We start from the raw sequence: 8,219 nt of genomic DNA on the forward strand, positions 1-8,219 counted from the left end.
CAGGATGCTGATGAACTGTGAAAACCCCATACACACCAGGCAGGATCCTGATTGAATGTGAAAACCCCATACACACGTGGCAGGATCCTGATCCACTGTGAAACCCCCATACACACCAAGCAGGATCCTGATAAACTGTGAAACCCACATACACACCTCCAGGAGCCTGATTCACTGCGAAACCCACATAAACACCTGGCAGGATCCTGATACACTGTGAAAACCCCAGACACACCTGGCTGGATCCAGATGAACTGTGAAGCCCCATGCAATCGATGCAGGATCCTGATACACTGTGAAAATCACATACACATCTGGCAGGATCCTGATGCACTGTGAAAACACCATACACATCTGGCAGGATCCTGATGCACTGTGAAAACCCCATTCACATCTGGCAGGTTCCTGATAAACTGTGAAACCCCCATACACACCAGGCAGTATCCTGATAAACTGTGAAACCCACATGCACACCTGGCCGGATCCTGATAAACTGTGAAACTCCATACACACGTAGCAGGATCCTGATACACTGTGAAACACCCAGACACACCTGGAAGTATCCTGATGCAATGTGAAAACCTCATACACATCTGGCTGGATCCTGATGCATAGTGAAAACCCCAAACGCACCTGGCAGGATCCTGAACCACTGTGAAAACCAATACACATGTGGCAGGATCCTGATAAACTGTGAAACCCCCATACACATCTGGCAGGATCCTGATAAACTGTGAAACCCACATACACACCTGGCAGGATCCTGATCCACTGTGAAACCCCATACACGCCAGGCAGGATCCTGATCAACTGTGAAACCCACATACACACCTGGCAGGATCCTGATGCACTGTGAAATCCCCATACACACCAGGCAGGATCCTGATAAACTGTGAAACCCACATACACACCTGGCAGGATCCTGATACACTGTGAAAACCCCACAACACACCTGGCAGGATCCTGATACACTGTGAAAATCCCAGACACACCTGGCAGAATCCTGATAAACTGTGAAACCCCATACACACGATGTGGGATCCTGATACATTGTGAAACCCCCATACACATCTGGAAGGATCCTGATGCACTGTGAAATCCCCATACACATCTGGCAGGATCCTGATACACTGTGAAAACCACATTCACATCTGGCAGGTTCCTGATAAACTGTGAAACCCATATACACACCTGGCAGGATCCTGATACACTGTGAAACCCCAAGACACACCAGGCAGGATCCTAATAAACTGTGAAACCCCCATACACACCAGGCAGGATCCTGATGAACTGTGAAACCCCCATAGACACCTGGCAGGATCCTGATAAACTGTGAAAACCACATACACACCTGGCAGGATCCTGATACACTGTGAAAGCCCCATACACACGTGGCAGGACCCTGATCCACTGTGAAACCACATACACACCTGACAGGATGCTGACAAACTGTGAAACCCACATACACACGAGGCAGGAACCTGATCCACTGTGAAACCCCATACACACCAGGCAGGATCCTGATAAACTGTGAAACCCACATACACACCTGGCAGGATCCTGATGCACTGCGAAAACCCCATACACACCAGGCAGGATCCTGATAAACTGTGAAACCCCCATACACATCTGGCAGGATCCTGATAAACTGTGAAACCCACATACACACCTGGCAGGATCCTGATCCACTGTGAAACCCCATACACGCCAGGCAGGATCCTGATCAACTGTGAAACCCACATACACACCTGGCAGGATCCTGATGCACTGTGAAATCCCCATACACACCAGGCAGGATCCTGATAAACTGTGAAACCCACATACACACCTGGCAGGATCCTGATACACTGTGAAAACCCCACAACACACCTGGCAGGATCCTGATACACTGTGAAAATCCCAGACACACCTGGCAGAATCCTGATAAACTGTGAAACCCCATACACACGATGTGGGATCCTGATACATTGTGAAACCCCCATACACATCTGGAAGGATCCTGATGCACTGTGAAATCCCCATACACATCTGGCAGGATCCTGATACACTGTGAAAACCACATTCACATCTGGCAGGTTCCTGATAAACTGTGAAACCCATATACACACCTGGCAGGATCCTGATACACTGTGAAACCCCAAGACACACCAGGCAGGATCCTAATAAACTGTGAAACCCCCATACACACCAGGCAGGATCCTGATGAACTGTGAAACCCCCATAGACACCTGGCAGGATCCTGATAAACTGTGAAAACCACATACACACCTGGCAGGATCCTGATACACTGTGAAAACCCCATACACACGTGGCAGGACCCTGATCCACTGTGAAACCACATACACACCTGACAGGATGCTGACAAACTGTGAAACCCACATACACACGAGGCAGGAACCTGATCCACTGTGAAACCCCATACACACCAGGCAGGATCCTGATAAACTGTGAAACCCACATACACACCTGGCAGGATCCTGATGCACTGCGAAAACCCCATACACACCAGGCAGGATCCTGATAAACAGTGAAAATCACATACACACCTGGCAGGATCCTGATACACTGTGAAAACCCCACACACACCTGGCAGGATCCTGATACACTGTGAAAACCCCATACACACCTGGCTGGATCCTGATGAACTGTGAAGCCCCATGCAATCGATGCAGGATCCTGATACACTGTGAAAATCACATACACATCTGGCAGGATCCTGATGCACTGTGAAAACACCATACACATCTGGCAGGATGCTGATGCACTGTGAAATCACCATTCACATCTGGCAGGTTCCTGATAAACTGTGAAACCCACATACACACCTGGCAGGATCCTGATGAACTGTGAAACCCCCAGACACACCAGGCAGGATCCTGATAAACTGTGAAGACCCCATACACACCTGGCAGGATCCTGATGAACTGTGAAAACACCATACACACCAGGCAGGATCTTGACAAACTGTGAAACCCACATACACACCTGGCAGGTTCCTGATTAACTGTGAAACCCCCATACACACCTGGCAGGATCCTGATAGAATGTGAAAACCCCATACACACGTGGCAGGATCCTGATCCACTGTGAAACCCCCGTACACACCAAGCAGGATCCTGATAAACTGTGAAACCCACATACACACCTCCAGGAGCCTGATTCATTGCGAAACCCACATAAACACCTGGCAGGATCCTGATACACTGTGAAAACCCCAGACACACCAGGCAGTATCCTGATAAACTGTGAAACCCACATGCACACCTGGCCGGATCCTGATAAACTGTGAAACTCCATACACACGTAGCAGGATCCTGATACACTGTGAAACACCCAGACACACCTGGAAGGATCCTGATGCAATGTGCAATCCCCATACACATCTGGCTGGATCCTGATGCATAGTGAAAACCCCAAACGCACCTGGCAGGAGCCTGAACCACTGTGAAAACCCATATACATGTGGCAGGATCCTGATAAACTGTGAAACCCCCATACACACCTGGCAGGATCCTGATAAACTGTGAAACCCACATACACACCTGGCAGGATCCTGATCCACTGTGAAACCCCATACACGCCAGGCAGGATCCTGATCAACTGTGAAACCCACATACACACCTGGCAGGATCCTGATGCACTGTGAAATCCCCATACACACCAGGCAGGATCCTGATAAACTGTGAAACCCACATACACACCTGGCAGGATCCTGATACACTGTGAAAACCCCACAACACACCTGGCAGGAACCTGATACACTGTGAAAATCCCAGACACACCTGGCAGAATCCTGATAAACTGTGAAACCCCATACAAACGATGTGGGATCCTGATACATTGTGAAACCCCCATACACATCTGGAAGGATCCTGATGCACTGTGAAATCCCCATACACATCTGGCAGGATCCTGATACACTGTGAAAACCACATTCACATCTGGCAGGTTCCTGATAAACTGTGAAACCCATATACAAACCTGGCAGGATCCTGATACACTGTGAAACCCCAAGACACACCAGGCAGGATCCTAATAAACTGTGAAACCCCCATACACACCAGGCAGGATCCTGATGAACTGTGAAACCCCCATACACACCTGGCAGGATCCTGATAAACTGTGAAAACCACATACACACCTGGCAGGATCCTGATAAACTGTGAAACCCCCATACACACCTGGCAGGATCCTGATACACTGTGAAAACCCCATACACACGTGGCAGGACCCTGATCCACTGTGAAACCACATACACACCAGGCAGGATCCTGACAAACTGTGAAAACCCCAGACACACCAGGCAGGATCCTGATAAACTGTGAAACCCACATACACACCTGGCATGATCCTGATGAACTGTGAAACCCCATACACACGTGGCAGTATCCTGATATACTGTGAAACCCCCAGACACATCTGGAAGGATCCTGATGCACTGTGAAATCCCCATACACATCTGGCAGGATCGTGATACTCTGTGAAACCTCCATACACACCTGGCAGGATCCTGATAAACTGTGAAACCCACATACACATCTGGCAGGATCCTGATGCACTGTGAAAGCCCCATTCACATCTGGCTGGATCCTGATGCACAGTGAAAACCCCAACCGCACCTGGCAGGATCCTGAACCACTGTGAAAACCCATACACATGTGGCAGGATCCTGATAAACTGTGAAAACCCCATACACACGTGGCAGGATACTGATAAACTGTGAAACCCACATACACACCTGGCAGGATCCTGATAAGCTGTGAAACCCCATACACACCAGGCAGGATCCTGATCAACTGCGAAACCCACATACACACCTGGCAGGATCCTGATGCACTGTGAAATCCCGATACACACCTGGCAGGATCCTGATACTCTGTGAAAACCCCATACACACCTGGCAAGATCCTGATCCACTGTGAAACCCCATACACACCAGGCAGGATACTGATAAACTGTGAAACCCAAATACACACCTGGCAGGATCCTGATACACTGTGAAAACCCTATACACACCTGGCAGGATCCTGATACACTGAAAACCCCATACACACCTGGCAAGATCCTGATAAACTTTGAAACCCCATACACACGATGCAGGATCCTGATACACTGTGAAACCCCCATACACATCTGGAAGGATCCTGATGTACTGTGAATACCCCATACACACGTGGCAGGATCCTGATGCACTGTGAAAACCCCATACACACCAGGCAGGATCCTGATAAACTGTGAAACCCACATACACACCTGGCAGGATCCTGATACACTGTGAAAACCCTATACACACCTGGCAGGATCCTGATACACTGCGAAAACCCCATACACACCTGGCAAGATCCTGATAAACTTTGAAACCCCATACACACGATGCAGGATCCTGATACACTGTGAAACCCCCATACACATCTGGAAGGATCCTGATGCACTGTGAAAACCCCATACACACGTGGCAGGATCCTGATGCACTGTGAAAACCCCATACACACCAGGCAGGATCCTGATAAACTGTGAAACCCACATACACACCTGGCAGGATCCTGATACACTTTGAAAACCCCATGCACACCTGGCAGGATCCTGATACACTGTGAAAACCCCATACACACCTGGCAGGATCCTGATAAACTGTGAAACCCCATACACACGATGCAGGATCCTGATACACTGTGATACCCCCATACACATCTGGAAGGATCCTGATGCACTGTGAAAACCCCATACACATCTGGCAGGATACTGAATCACTGTGAAAACCACATTCACATCTGGCAGGTTCCTGATAAACTGTGAAACCCACATACACACCTGGCAGGATCCTGAGGAACTGTGAAACCCCCAGACACACCAGGCAGGATTCTGATAAACTGTGAAACCCCCAAACACATCAGGCAGGATCCTGATGAAATGTGAAACCCCCATACACCCCTGGCAGGATCCTGATAAACTGTGAAACACACATACACTGCTGGCAGGATCCTGATAAACTGAGAAACCCCCATACACACCTGGCAGGATCCTGATACACTTTTAAAAGTCCATACACACGTGGCAGGACCCTGATCCACTGTGAAACCCCATACACACCAGGCAGGATCCTGACAAACTGTGAAAACCCCAGACACACCAGGCAGGATCCTGATAAACTGTGAAACCCCCTTCACACGTGGCAGCATCCTGATATACTGCGAAACCTCCAGACACATCTGGAAGGATCCTGATGCACTGTGAAAACCCCATACACATCTGGCAGGATCATGATACTCTGTGAAACCTCCATACACACCTGGCAGGATCCTGATAATCTGTGAAACCCACATACACATCTGGCAGGATCCTGATTCACTGTGAAAACCCCAAACGCACCTGGCAGGATCCTGAACCACTGTGAAAACCCATACACATGTGGCAGGATCCTGATAAACTGTGAAACCCCCATACACACCTTGCAGGATACTGATAAACTGTGAAACCCACATACACACCTGCCAGGATCTTGAGCCACTGTGAAACCCCATACACACCAGGCAGGATCCTGATCAACTGCGAAACCCACATACACACCTGGCAGGATCCTGATGCACTGTGAAATCCCGATACACACCAGGCAGGATACTGATAAACTGTGAAAACCCCATACACACCTGGCAAGATTCTGATACACTGAGAACAACCCAAACACACCTGGCAGGATCCTGATACACTATGAAAAACCATAAACACCTGGCAGGATTCGGATACACTGTGAAAACCCCATACACACCTGGCAGGATCCTGATGCACAGTGAAAACCCCAAACACACCTGGCAGTATCCTGAACCACTGTGAAACAACATACACATGTGGCAGGACCCTGATAAACTGTGAAACCCCCATACACACCTGGCAGGATCCTGATAAACTGTGAAACCCACATACACACGAGGCAGGATCCTGATCCACTGTGAAACCCCCAGACACACCAGGCAGGATCCTGATGAACTGTGAAACCACCATACACACCTGGCAGGATCCTGATGAACTGTGAAACCCCCATACACACCTGGCAGGATCCTGATAAACTGTGAAACCCACATACACAGCTGGCAGGATCCTGATAAACTGTGAAACCCCCATACACACCTTGCAGGATCCTGATACACTGTGAAAACACCATACACACCAGGCAAGATCCTGATAAACTGTGAAACCCCCAGACACACCAGGAAGGATCCTGATGAACTGTGAAACCACCATACACACCTGGCAGGATCCTGATGAACTGTGAAACCCCATACACACCAGGCAGGATCCTGATAAACTGTGAAACCCACATACACACCTGGCAGGATCCTGATGCACTGTGAAAACCCCATACACTACAGGCAGGATCCTGATAAACAGTGAAAATCACATACACACCAGGCAGGATCCTGATACACTGTGAAAACCCCATACACACCTGGCTGGATCCTGATGAACTGTGAAGCCCCATACAATCGATGCAGGATCCTGATACACTGAGAAAATCACATACACATCTGACAGGATCCTGATGCACTGTGAAAACACCATACACATCTGGCAGGATCCTGATGCACTGTGAAAACCCCATTCACATCTGGCAGGTTCCTGATAAACTGTGAAACCGACATACACACCTGCCAGAATCCTGAGCCACTGTGAAACCCCATACACACCAGGCAGGATCCTGATCAACTGCGAAACCCACATACACACCTGGCAGGATCCTGATGCACTGTGAAATCCCGATACACACCAGGCAGGATACTGATAAACTGTGAAAATCCCATACACACCTGGCAAGATCCTGATAAACTTTGAAACCCCATACACACGATGCAGGATCCTGATACACTGTGAAACCCCCATACACATCTGGAAGGATCCTGATGCACTGTGAAAACCCCATACACACGTGGCAGGATCCTGATGCACTGTGAAAACCCCATACACACCAGGCAGGATCCTGATAAACTGTGAAACCCACATACACACCTGGCAGGATCCTGATACACTTTGAAAACCCCATGCACACCTGGCAGGATCCTGATACACTGTGAATACCCCATACACACCTGGCAGGATCCTGATAAACTGTGAAACCCCATACACACGATGCAGGATCCTGATACACTGTGAAACCCCCATATACATCTGGAAGGATCCTGATGCACTGTGAAAACCCCATACACATCTGGCAGGATACTGAATCA

This window comes from Heterodontus francisci, unplaced genomic scaffold, assembly GCF_036365525.1.
Source record: "Heterodontus francisci isolate sHetFra1 unplaced genomic scaffold, sHetFra1.hap1 HAP1_SCAFFOLD_50, whole genome shotgun sequence".
In the NCBI taxonomy this organism is placed as follows: Eukaryota; Metazoa; Chordata; class Chondrichthyes; order Heterodontiformes; family Heterodontidae; genus Heterodontus; species Heterodontus francisci.